The sequence below is a fragment of the Natrix helvetica genome, assembly GCF_964273705.1.
Source record: "Natrix helvetica genome assembly, chromosome: 1".
NCBI lineage: Eukaryota > Metazoa > Chordata > Lepidosauria > Squamata > Natricidae > Natrix > Natrix helvetica.
The window spans coordinates 189992055-190005753 of NC_138548.1; the positions used below are offsets into that span (position 1 = coordinate 189992055).

General features: G+C 41.0%; 1 protein-coding gene and 1 long non-coding RNA gene across 2 annotated transcripts in view; one reads left to right on the forward strand and one right to left on the reverse strand.

The window, feature by feature from the left end:
• The window catches only part of RBM44 (RNA binding motif protein 44), a 164570-nt gene that overhangs the window by 136254 nt on the left and 14617 nt on the right, over positions 1-13699 (forward strand). The window lies entirely within an intron of this gene.
• Positions 5325-9118, reverse strand: LOC309391491. Its single transcript, XR_014175302.1, has 2 exons — positions 7631-9118; positions 5325-5362 (listed from the first exon to the last, which is right to left on the reverse strand). It is a non-coding gene; the product is annotated as an uncharacterized lncRNA (long non-coding RNA).

The following is a 13699-nucleotide window of genomic DNA, read 5'->3' on the forward strand; positions in this document are numbered from 1 at the left end:
TACCAATGCACAGAGTATGAGGAATAAACAGGGAGAATTAGAAATTCAAGTAAAAGAGGGCAGATATGATATTATTGCCATTACAGAAACTTGGTGGGATGAAACTGACAAATGGAACATACAGCTAGAAGGATTTAAATTATTTAAAAGAAATAGACCAAATAAAAGAGGAGGTGGAGTTGCATTATATATAAGAAATAACTACGTCTCTACAGAAATAGAGCACAACAATAATGAGAACTATCTTGAATGCATTTGGGTCAATATTAAAGGTTGTGGGGGAAATGACATTGCCATAGGTCTATACTACAGGCCACCCAACCAAGCAGAGGAAGAAAATGAACTTTTTGCTAGTCAGCTAACTAAGGTATGTAGGAAGCACACCACAATAGTAATGGGAGATTTTAACTACCCTGACATCAACTGGGAAACAAACTCTGCACCAAGTGGAAGATCCAACAGGTTCCTAACAAACCTAGCAGACAACTTTGTTTTCCAAAAAGTAGAGAAGGAAACAAGGGGATCAGCCATACTGGACTTAATTCTCACTAACAGAGAGGAAATGATAGAAGGTGTTGAAGCCATAGGAACCCTGGGGGCAAGTGACCATGCAATATTGGAATTCAACATTATCCAAACACAAGTAGTAGAACAAAGTCAAACTAGAGTCTTGGACTTTAAGAAAGCTAATTTCAATAAACTTAGAGAGAGCTTGGGAAAAATTCCATGGATGAGAATCCTCGAGGGGAGAACAACTCAAGAAGCTTGGGAAATTTTGAAAAATGAGATTACAAAAGCCCAGTCTAACACAATACCAATGAAGAAGAAAAATAACAGCTCCCAAAAGAAACCAGCATGGCTGCATAAACAACTATCTGACAAACTGAAAGACAAAAAAAGTAAGTATAAAAAGTGGAAGGAGGGGGACATAACTAAGGCAGAATATCAGCAAATAGCCCGAGCCTGTAAAGATAAAGTGAGGAAAGCTAAGGCTCACAATGAAGAAAGGCTTGCCACAAAAGTAAAAATTAACAAAAAAAGCTTCTTCCAACATGTTAAAAACAAGAAAAAAGTTAAGGAAACAATTGGTCCATTGCTAGGAGAAAGTGGCAAGAAGGTGACAAGCAACAGGGAGAAAACAGAACTATTTAACTCATGTTTTGCATCTGTCTTTACACAAAGGGATAAAACAGTCCAACCTATCAAAAGCAGCACCACAAAATTAGGAACACAAATTGAAATAGGGAAGAAAATGGTAAGTGAGCACCTGTCTACCCTAGACGAGTTCAAATCACCAGGACTGGATGGATTACACCCCAGAGTTCTGAAGGAACTAGCAGACGAGATCTCAGAACCACTGAATTATATCTTTCAGAGATCCTGGAACACCGGGGAACTACCAGAGGACTGGAAAAGAGCTGATGTGGTTCCCATCTTCAAAAAAGGGAAAAAATTAGATCCAGGAAACTACAGACCTATCAGCCTAACCTCAATACCAGGAAAGATTCTGGAAAAAATAATCAAGCAACGAATTTGCAAACACCTAGAAGCAAACAAAGTAATAGCCAAAAGCCAACAAGGATTTGTCAAAAACAGATCATGCCAGACTAATCTTATTGCATTCTTTGATAATGTGACAAAATTAGTGGACCAGAGGAATGCCGTCGATATAGTTTACTTGGACTTCAGTAAGGCTTTTGATAAGGTAGACCATAACCTACTACTAGATAAAGTAGAAGAATGTGGGTTAGACAGCATCACCACCAGATGGATTCGTAACTGGCTGACCAACCGCACTCAACGTGTAGTTCTCAATGGAACTGCATCTACATGGAGGGAAGTATGCAGTGGAGTACCCCAAGGCTCTGTTTTAGGCCCAGTACTCTTCAACATCTTCATCAATGATTTGGATGAGGGAATAAATGGGGAACTCATCAAATTTGCAGATGATACCAAGCTGGCAGGAATAGCCAACACTCCAGAAGACAGGCTTAAAATACAGAAGGATCTTGACAAACTTGAACATTGGGCACTATCTAATAAAATGAAATTCAATGGTGAAAAGAGTAAGGTTCTACATTTAGGCAACAAAAATGGAATGCACAGGTACAGTATAGGTGATACCTTGCTCAGTAGTAGTAACTGTGAAAGGGATCTTGGAGTCCTAGTGGACAACCATTTAAATATGAGCCAGCAGTGTGCAGCAGCTGCCAAAAAAGCCAACACAGTTCTAGGCTGCATCAACAGAGGGATAGAATCAAGATCACGTGAAGTGTTAATACCACTTTATAATGCCTTGGTAAGGCCACACTTGGAATACTGCATTCAGTTCTGGTCGCCACGATGTAAAAAAGATGTGGAGACTCTAGAAAGAGTGCAGAGAAGAGCAACAAAGATGATTAGGGGACTGGATGGTTCCGCCCCAGGCGCCTGATGGAACCTGATAGGTTCCAGACGGAGCTTGGGCCACCTCCTGTAACCTTGACCCGCCCCCGGGTAGAGGACCTGGTAGTTGCGTGGAATAATGCAACTACCGGGGCCTTGAACCGGGTGGCGCCTTTGCGGCCTCTCCGGCGGCAACGATCCACCCTAGCCCCTTGGTTTACCGAGGAGCTAAGGGTGATGAAGTGCCGCAAGAGACGTCTAGAGAGTTGTTGGAGATCCTCTCGCTCCGAATTTGATCGAACACAGGCACGAGCCCATTTAAGGACGTACCTTGTGGCATTGAGAGTGGCCAAACGCCAATATTGTGCCACTCTCATTGCATCCGCGGAGAACCGCCCTGCCGCCCTGTTTCGGGTGTCCCGCTCCCTCTTGTTTCAGAGGCCGCGGGAGGCCCCCCTACAGGGCAGGGCAGAGGAATTTGGTAAATATCTGCAGGATAAAATTGCTCAAATCCGGAAGGATTGGGTTCCTGTCAGTGATCCAATGGAGACGTCCATGGCGAGTCTTGAGGTATCGATCTGGGAGGAGTTTGACTTGGTTGCCATCGAGGATTTGGACAGATTGCGTGGACGACTGCGACCCACCACATGTTTATTGGACCCGTGCCCCTCCTGGCTTGTACTGGCATCCTGGGAGGTTACACGAGACTGGCTCCTGGGCCTAGTGAATGCTTCGCTGAGCGAGGGGTCTCTCCCGGCCGCCTTGAAAGAGGCGGTGGTGAGACCCTTGCTCAAGAAGCCTTCCCTGGACCCTTTGGAGCTGGCCAATTATCGTCCTGTCTCCAACCTTCCCTTTTTGGCGAAGGTTGTAGAGAGTGTGGTGGCCTACCAGTTTCCACGACATCTGGAGGAAAATGATTATCTAGACCCGCGCCAGTCCGGCTTCCGCCCCGGTCACAGCACGGAGACGGCCTTGGTCGTGTTGGTGGATGATCTCTGGAGGGCCAGAGACAGAGGTTGTTCCTCTATCCTGGTCCTATTAGACCTCTCGGTGGCTTTTGATACCATCGACCATGGTATCCTGCTGCGCCGGCTGGAGGGGCTGGGGGTCCGGGGCACCGTTTTGCGGTGGTTCGGCTCCTACCTTTCTGACCGGACGCAGCGTGTGTTGGCAGGAGAAGAGAGGTCGACCCTACGCCCCCTTACTTGTGGGGTGCCGCAGGGGTCGGTCCTCTCGCCACTCCTCTTCAACACATATATGAAGCCGCTGGGTGAGATCATCCGTGGTTTCGGGGTGGGATACCATCTGTACGCTGATGATACTCAGCTGTACTTTTCCACCCCGAACCACCCCAACGAGGCCATCGAAGTGATGTCCCGGTGTGTGGAAGCCGTACGGATCTGGATGGATGACAACCGACTCAAGCTCAACCCCTCCAAGACGGAGTGGCTGTGGGTACCAGCTCCCCGGTTCAGCCAATTAATTCCATCATTGGCCATTGGGGGCATTCAACTTGCCCCCGTGGAGCGGGCGCGCAATTTGGGCGTCCTCCTGGATGCCCGGCTGTCCATGGATGACCATGTGACAGCCGTGGCAAGGGGGGCGTTCCACCAGGTTCGCCTGGTGCGTCAATTGCGCCCCCTACTGGACCGGGACGCCTTACGCACAGTCACTCATGCGCTGGTGACGTCTCGCTTGGACTACTGTAACGCTCTCTACATGGGGCTTCCCTTGAAATGCACCCGGAGGCTACAGTTGGTCCAGAACGCAGCCGCGCGGGTAATTATGGGGAGTACTAGGTACTCCCATGTGACACCGTTCCTGCGCGAGCTGCACTGGCTTCCTGTGGTCTATCAGGTGCGTTTCAAGGTTTTGATAATAATCTTTAAAGCGCTCCATGGCTCAGGACCTAGTTACTTGCGGGATCGTATTCTGCCCCATACATCCCTGCGACCAATCCGCTCGCACAGAGAGGGCCTCCTCCAGGTGCCGTCCACAAGACAGTGTCGGGGGGCGGCGCCTAGGAGTAGAGCCTTCTCTGTGGCGGGCCCAGCCCTGTGGAATGACCTCCCTCCGGATATTAGGAATACCTCTGACCTCCGCTCCTTTCGTACTAAGCTTAAGACCCACCTATTCCAAGCAGCTGGCCTGGCTCAACTTTGATCTAACCATATCGCTCCTGACGGGCTTTTACTGGGTATTTTAATTATATTTAATTATCTAGGGGTTTTTAAATATTGTATTTTAATTGTTTTATTTATCAGCCGACCTCCTCCTTGTGTATGTCTCGGTATATGTCTCTGTTATATGTTTGTTTTGTCCATATTTATTTCATATGTTTCATTGTACGCCGCCCCGAGTCCTTCGGGAGAGGGTGCGGCTAAGAAATAAATATTTAATATTATTATGGAGACTAAAACATATGAAGAACGGTTGCAGGAACTGGGTATGTCTAGCTTAAGAGAAAGAAGGACTAGGGGAGACATGATAGCAGTGTTCCAATATCTCAGGGGTTGCCACAAAGAAGAGGGAGTCAAACTATTCTCCAAAGCACCTGAGGGTAGAACAAGAAGCAATGGGTGGAAACTAATCAAGGAGAGAAGCAACTTAGAACTGAGGAGAAATTTCCTGACAGTGAGAACAATTAATCAGTGGAACAGCTTGCCTCCAGAAGTTGTGAATGCCTCAATACTGGAAGTCTTTAAGAAGATGTTGGATAGCTATTTGTCTGAAACGGTATAGGGTTTCCTGCCTAGGCAGGGGGTTGGACTAGAAGACCTCCAAGGTCCCTTCCAACTCTACTACTATTATTATTATTATTATTATTATTATTATTATTATTATTATTATTATTATTATTATTATTATTACTTTCTTCTCTCTTTAGTGGACTGACTGTTTCCTTAATTATTATTTTTTTGTTATTTGTTGGAAGAAACTTTTTCTTTATTATCTCAAGTCTTTGTTCATTCTGAGCCTTTGCTTTCTTTTTTTTTTTAAACAAAGTTTTATTGGTTTTTTGATGTTTTACAAAAGGAAAAGGTATGGGGAAAGTTACAAATTGTGGCAGCCGCAAACTGCAGTAGGTATACGCCCCCTCCAGACTCATGGTGTACATTTGCATAGTATTCAAATATTACATAATAACATATAGTCAGTGTGGTAAATTCAAAAATAATTTCAATCAATTTGTATCATGTGGATTTTCTTACTTATTTGTGTGATCTGAGCTTTCTTGATGTCGCCCCATCTCCCCCCGTTGGCAGTGCTCCGGCCCCTCCCGTGTCTTGTGTATCTACTGGGATGTCTTCTGGTTTTTCTAGGAGTAATTTATTTTTTTCCATAAAGGCCTGCGCCTCTATGGGTGTGTTAATTCTGACCCTTGTCTCCTCCCAGAATATTAACATACCTTCAGGCAGCAACCAACGAAACCACACCCCCTTCTGGTATAATTTATTCGCCAATTGCGAATAATATTTTCTTTTCTCCCTCACTTTCTTGGGGATCTGTTTCAGTATGGTTATCTCCTTATCTTTGTATATCAGGGCTTGTCCCCTTTGTGTATTCAGAATTTCATCTCTTGTGCTTTTCCTAAGAAATTTAATGTGCACCTCCCTGGGGACATTGTGTGTTCTAGCATATGCAGAGTTCACTCTATTGACCAGGTCTATTTCCCACCCCATCTGTTGCTTTTCTTTCTGGGTATACTCAGCCAAGATAGTTGTCATGATGTCCCTAATGTTTTCATCATCTGTCTCCATCACATTCTGAAATCTAAGATAAAAGGACATTCTCTCAAACTCTATTTTCATTTGTTGGGTGTCAAGCTCTTTGTTTCCCTTTTGCACGCCCTCCACCACCCCCCTCATCTCAGCCGCCCCCTGCTCCAAGAGATCCAGTCTCTGTGAGTTCTTATCAATTTTTTCCTGGTTCCCTCTAATTTCTTCTTTCATCTTAAGACCCACCTGTTCCAATTAGCTGGCCTAGCCGATTTATAGTCCCATTTTAACCTCCTGGCAAACATCTTATTGGGTAGTTTTTAAGGGTATTTTAATGTATTTTAATGTTTATTTGTATTTTAATTTAAATATTGTACAGTCCACATCCCACCTCCTCCTTTTACCTATTTGTATATTTAAGTGTACCCATATTTTGTATTTATACTGTTTTAATATGACTGTACACCGCCCCGAGTCCTGTTTAGGAAAGGGTGTGGTTTATAAATTAAAGATTATTATTATTATTATTATTATTATTATTATTATTATTATTATTATTATTATTATTATTATCATCTCCTTCAGCTGTTTCTTAATTTCCTCTTGTTCCTGTAGAATTTGCTGAAACATTTGATGAAACTCCAAGTCCGCAGTTTTAACTTGTTTAAAAGCTGTCAATGTTGATTGCGTGCTCGGACTTGAGGTTGCAGATGTCGGGGCAGAGGCAGCAAAGCCGGACTTTCCAGGAGGTGGTCTTTTAGATGTCATTGTTAGTAATAAAGAGTCCAGTCAGTATAGAGAAGAATCAGTCAGAGTGGTAGAGCAGCCAAGAGAGTTCGGGGGGTAGAGAGACCAGGCACAAGGGAACTCTCTAATCACCCTGGCAGGGAACAGACATTTTTCACTCCAGAAAGTTCAAAAGCAAACAATCCACAAGAGAGGTATCCAAATAACACGAAGACAAAGACCGGAAGCCTATTCAAAGTTCCCAAAGATCACATTTTCTTAAAGCCTAAGGGTTTAAGTCTGAAGATCCATTTAGTTGGAGTGTGACCTCTTTGGTTTGGCTCTCCCCCTCCTCCTTCCCTGGGGCTACGAGCACTTTTGTTTCTAGCCGCTTGTCCAAGGGGGGGGGAAATCCCCCTCCCCTCCAGCAGCACTTCTCCAAGTTAAACAAAAGTTCCAATTAACACAACTGACAAGTTTTAGGATTGGTAATAGGTATGAAGGGAGTCTACGCCTCACCGCACCGCCGCTGCATCCTTCAAATATCTTTTTTTCTTCCGGACAGCCTCACAGCGAAGACGCTTCAACGCGCCTCCCCTTCGCGCTCCTCGGTGCCTGGAGCAAAGTGAGAGCCCCCCGACGGCCGCCGCCGATGCAGGGGTCCTCCCGCCGTGCCGCTCCTCCGGCAGAATGCCTCTTCGGGGCATCCTGTGCCCCCCAAGGAGTGGGGAGCCCACCGGGGATGTGCGGGGCGAGCAGTCTCTGCCCGTCACTGTCAGCCGCCGGAAACGGAAGCCAGCCTTTGCTTTCTTGACATCATCTTTGCAGATTCTGGCTATCTGCTGATATTCTGCCTTAGTTGTGTTTCTCTCTTTCTATTTTTTGTACTTGTCCCTTTTGTTTTTCAATAAGTCAAAGAGCTCTTTGTACAGCCATACTGGTTTCTTCTTGGATTTCTTGTTTTTCTTTCTCATTTGGTATTGTGCTGGTCTGGGCTTTCATGATCATATTTTTTAGAGTTTCCCAAGATTCTTGAGTTGTTTTCCCCTTTAGGATTTTTTTTTAAATTTTTATTTTAAACACACAAATACAAAGACATAGACTGCATTTATACAAACCCCAGAACATCATGTCCCTTCTTATAGCAGTTTTAGATCGGTACATATTTTTATCTACAATATTTTCTCTTACCATTGAGTTTCACCATTTTTAAACCTCTTATTTCATTATCATTTACTTATCTACCTATATTTTGGCTAATTACCTCAAACAAACTTTATCCCTCTTTTATGTATGTAACATTTATCCTTGGTTTGTAATTTTTATCTCTCTTAGATACTTATTGTTAATCTTTGTTTCTTTCCTCCATGTACCAGTTTTCTCATACCAAATAATATTCTATCTCTTCCTTTCCTTGGATTTCTTTTGTTATCTTCTCCATCTCAGCACAGTCAAGAATCTTTCTTATTATTTTATCTTAATTTGATGTTGACTTATTCCTCCATCTCTGTGCAAATGCAATCCTAGCCATTGTAATTATATGTAAAATCAGATATAGGGTCTCTTTTTTTATATTTAATCATCGTTATACCTAATAGGAATGTCTCAGGTTTCCAATCAATTTGATTTCCAGTTACAGCTTCCAGCCAATTTTTAACTTTTTTCCAATATTTTTGGCCTGCCTCGCAAGTCTACCATATATGATAGTATGTTCCATGCTCTTTTTCACATTTCCAGCATTTTGGAGATATCGTTGGTGATATTTTTGCTAGTTTTGCAGGCGGTACGTGCCATCTGTAAAACATTTTATACTGGTTCTCCTTGTATGCCACAGACATAGTCATTTTTAAATTTGCCCCCCCAAATTTTTCCCATTTTTCCAATTCAATGTTATAGCCAAAGTTCTGCGCCCATCTTACCATCTGTTCCTTTATTACTTTTTCCATTTCAAAAGAAATTTATATACTCTCCCTATCATTTTCTTTTCTGTCCTTTGGATTATCCTGTGTAACTCATATTGTTCTACTTGGAATTGGTATGTTTTAATATTGTTGTATCTGGATTTGATTTGCAAGTTGGTTAGCCAAACTATTTTCGTGTCGTGGTCTGCCAATTCTTGAGTTGTTTTCAGATTTCCCTGTCCCTTAATTACATCTTTGTGTCTTATCAATTTATTTATATCTATAAAATTAAGATGTGTCATCATTTCTGTCGGGGATAGCCAATTTGGAATTTTCATGTACTGATTTTTTTTTTTATGCCAATTTTGGAATAACGCACTTCTAATTAGATGCTTTTGAAACTATTTATGGGTTTTATTTTTATTTTTTTATTAAAAGAGTTTTGTACAAACAAATTTTCCCCCTTTTCACCCCCCCTCCACACAATATAAATCTCATACAAATGCTATACCCCCCCAACCCCCCCGCAAAAATTCACATTCAAATATTATACCAAACACTTTACCCCCTCCCCTCCCCCCATCTTAAAATAGATTACTCATAACCCCTCTCCTCCCAACAAACACTATATAAATTACTCTTAAATTAATAACACATTGATCATTTTCTAAGCTAATTTAACATCTATAACTCTTAATATAAATTTCTCCTAGCCTAACAATGTTTCATTAGTCCCATCTTCTAATTTATTCATACATATATGTTGCCCCACCCTCCACCCTAACCCTCCCCCACCTCCCACACAAACCCACCCCCCTGACTTCCGCTGTATACCACTCTAACAATTCCAAACATCCCATATACTATTTACTCTGATCATCTATCGGTCTAAACATTCTTACCTAAAGGCTAGATAATAACTCCTAGTCTGGTATTTATTCTGTATATAATCAATCCATTTTGCCCATTCCTGTGTGTAATCCTCCTGTTTCTGAGCTTTTAAGAAAGCTGAAATTTTTGCCATTTCAGCGAACCCCGCCACCTTCTGAATCCATTGATCAATTGTCGGCAAAAAATCTTTTTTCCAATGTTGCGCAATCAACAACCTAGCTGCTGTAACCATATACAAGGCCAATTTTGTTTCCCCTTTGGTAAAATCCTTAACTATACCCAATAAAAACATTTGTGGAGTGAATTGTATTCTTTTCTTAAATACATTCTGCATAACCCACCATATTTTTATCCAAAAAGCTTTAACCTTGTTACAAGTCCACCATACATGAAAAAAGGTAGCATCTAGACACCCGCATCTCCAACATTTTGGTTGAACATTTGGGTATATGCATGATAATTTTTTAGGATCTAAATACCATCTGTAAAACATTTTATAGAAATTCTCCCTTAAATTCTGTGACTGTGTAAATTTAACATTCTGAACCCATATTTTTTCCCACGTTTCCAACATAATCACTTCACCAAAATTCTGAGCCCATTTAATCATACAATCCTTAACCAATTCACTTTCTGAGTCTCTTTCTAACAGTACATTATATATTCTTTTAACTTGTTTTGGACCAGTCTCTTTTATCTGCTTAATCAGTTCCACTTCTTCATCCATAAAGCCGACCCTGCGATCTTCTTCCCATCTCTTCTGAAGCTGTATGTAATGTAACCAATTTAAAGTAATTCCTTCTTCCAACAGCTGTTCCAAAGTTTTTAACTTCCATTCGCCCCCATCAGCAATAAGCACATCTTTATATAAACAACCCCCGAGTGACTTAATATTCATAATCCCCATGGTGTCTGCAAGATCCAACCAAAGCGGTATTTTATAATCCCAATTGGGCCGGTGCTTCTTCCATATTCTCATCAAGGCACTACGGAGAACATGGTTGTTGAACACTTTATCCACCCTGTCTTCATAAAAAAGATATGCATGCCATCCCAGAACAAGATCATGGCCTTCTATATTGAGCAATTCCATTTTTGTTTTCCCGAACCAATCTGCTACATGCGTTAATACCGCAGCTTCATAATACAATAGAAGGTTTGGGAGTCTGAGGCCTCCTCTTTCACGTGTATCTTGCATAATCTTCATCTTTACTCTCGGTTTTTTCTCCTTCCAAACAAATTTATTTAATGTTGTTTGCCAATTTAACAAGGTTTTATCTGACTTAAGCACCGGAATCATCTGGAATAGAAAGATAAATCTAGGTAGAATGTTCATTTTAATTGCTGAGATCCTTCCAAGCAAAGACAATTGTAACTTTTTCCACGCTTCAAGATCTTTCTGTATCTTTTGCCACAACACTTCATAGTTATTTGAGAAAAGTTTTGTGTTTGATTCTGAAATTTGTATTCCTAAATATTTAACTTTAGAAACTATTTCAAAACCTGCTAAACTTACAAGTCTCTTTCTTTGAGTCTCTGTCATGTTTTTAACCATCATTTTCGTTTTGTTTTGATTTAGTCTAAACCCAGACACCATGCCAAATTCTATTATGATATTTTTCATCTGGATTACTGATTTCAAAGGATGTGAAAGGGTAACAACCAGATCATCGGCGAATGCTCTAGTTCTGTATTCCTTTTGCCTGATAGCTATGCCATCTAAGGATTTTGAGTCCCGAATTGCGTTCAACAAGACTTCCAAAGTTAAAATAAATAACAATGGGGATAATGGGCAACCTTGTCGTGCCTTTTTGTATCTCGAAAGTTGTTGACAAATTTCCATTAATAATAAGTTGTGCATTTTGTTGCTGATAAATTGCTCCAATCGCCTGCCGCAATCGTGGTCCCATATCCATCTTTTCCGAAGTCTTGGTTAGAAAGTTCCAATTCACTCGATCGAAGGCCTTCTCTGCATCCAAGAAAACCAGCACTGCAGAGATCTGCTTATTCTTATCAAGATAGTCAATTAAATCTATGAGTTGCCTTACATTCTCCTTCATATGTCTGCCTTCAATAAATCCTGCTTGATCATGATGAATAATCTCTTGAATAACCGGCATCAATCTGTTGGCTAGTACCTTAGCAAATATTTTATAATCTGTGTTCAGAAGAGATTTCGGCCTGTAATCCTCTGGTTTCTTAGGGCCCTCTTTATCTTTAGGTATCAATGAGATAAAAGCCGCTTTCCATGAGGGAGGTATTTTACCTCCTTGTTGTATATTACAAAATAGTTGTGTAAGATATTCAATCATTTCCAGTTGTAAAGTTTTATAATACATTGCAGTCAAACCATCAGTCCCTGGAGCCTTAGCTAATTTAAGTTGATTTATAACTAAAGTGATCTCATCAGCGGTTATAAGACGTTCCAAATTTGCCTTTTGAAGCACAGAAATTTTTGCAACCCTTTTTCCTTCCAAAAAATCATCTATTAACTTGTTCTGTATATTATCCTGTACATATAGCTTAGTATAATAGTCTACAAATGATTTTTTAATCAACTCTTGTTGATATACCATCTTCCCTCGAAACTCAATTTTATCAATAATTCTGTCATTCATATTCCTTCTCAAAGTATATGCTAACCATCTACCAGATTTATTAGCGTTGGCAAAGGTGTTATGTTTAGCAAATTGCAAATTGGTTGCTGTTTGTTCTGCTATAAGCATCTGAAATTGATCTTTCAACAGCTTTAGCGCCATCTGGAGCGCCTGGTCATTCGGGTTTATTATAAGCAGCTGTTCTTTGCGTTTTATTTCGTCTTCCAATTCCATTCTCCTTTTCTGTCTAATTTGTTTGTGTTTAAAGTTCATATGTATCAGGACCCCACGCATATAAGCTTTACTTGCATCCCAAACTATTTCAATGGGAGTGCCCTTATTCATGTTAAAACTGAAAAATTCCTTCATGTGTTTTTTAAGTTCATCAACATTTTTTTCATATCTAAATAAATTTTCATTTACTCTCCAAGACCTTCTTGGCCTCATCCCTAGTTCAATTTGTAACCACACCGGACTATGATCGCTAAGTGCCCTGGCGAAAATCTTGGATTTCTTGGCTTTAGGAAGTAGATCCGGTGTTAACAAAAAGAAATCAATCCTTGAAAAGGATTTATGTCTATCTGAATAGAAAGAAAAATCCATCTCATTTAGATGTTGCGTCCTCCAAACATCTTTTAATTTCAAATCGTCTTGTAAATCAAAAAAAGCCTTTGGTAATTTGGTAGTGAATTTCGTCTTTGTACTCTTGTCTATCTTTGGAGAAATCACTCCATTCCAATCTCCCATTATTAGAATACTCTTAAAGTTCCAGTCTAAAATTTTTAAATGGAGCATCTTATAAAAACTTTCTTGGCATTGGTTAGGAGCATATATTCCTAGCACCAAAATGGAACCGAAGTCTGTATCAAATTGAATTGCTATATATCTACCAGCGTCATCTGCCTCTATAACTTTAGTTGAAAATCTTTTATTTATATATATCACCACACCATTTTTCTTTACCAAATCAGAGGCAGCATAAAATGTTCCCAGTTTTGAATTCACTAAGTACTTCTGGTCTTGCAGCCTAATATGAGTCTCTTGAAGGCAAACAACATCATTATTAAATTGCTTCAAATAATAAAATATTTTTTTCCTTTTTTGTGGGGAGTTCATTCCATTCACGTTCCAAGATAATAGCTTAAGCATCTTTAGATCTGGTCTGGAGCGCTGAAAGCATTTGCTGAAGATCTCTCTCCACAAGACCAATCTTCGGCCCTGCTCCTCCCATGGCTCCGGTTTGCTTCTAAGCTTCTTTCTTAGCACATTGTATTTGAGGGTCGACGCGCTTGTGAGATTCTAACATTTGTCTAGTCGTGGATCTGGTAATACGTTGTTCGACAGGTTTAAATATCGGCATTTCAGTGAGAGACTTAGAAGGTCCTTCTTCCAAGAAGGAACACAACAGAGATCCAGAGGGGTCGACTCCACCTACAGCACCCTGCCCCTCCTTCTCTTTTTGTGTCTGCATTCTTTGCTC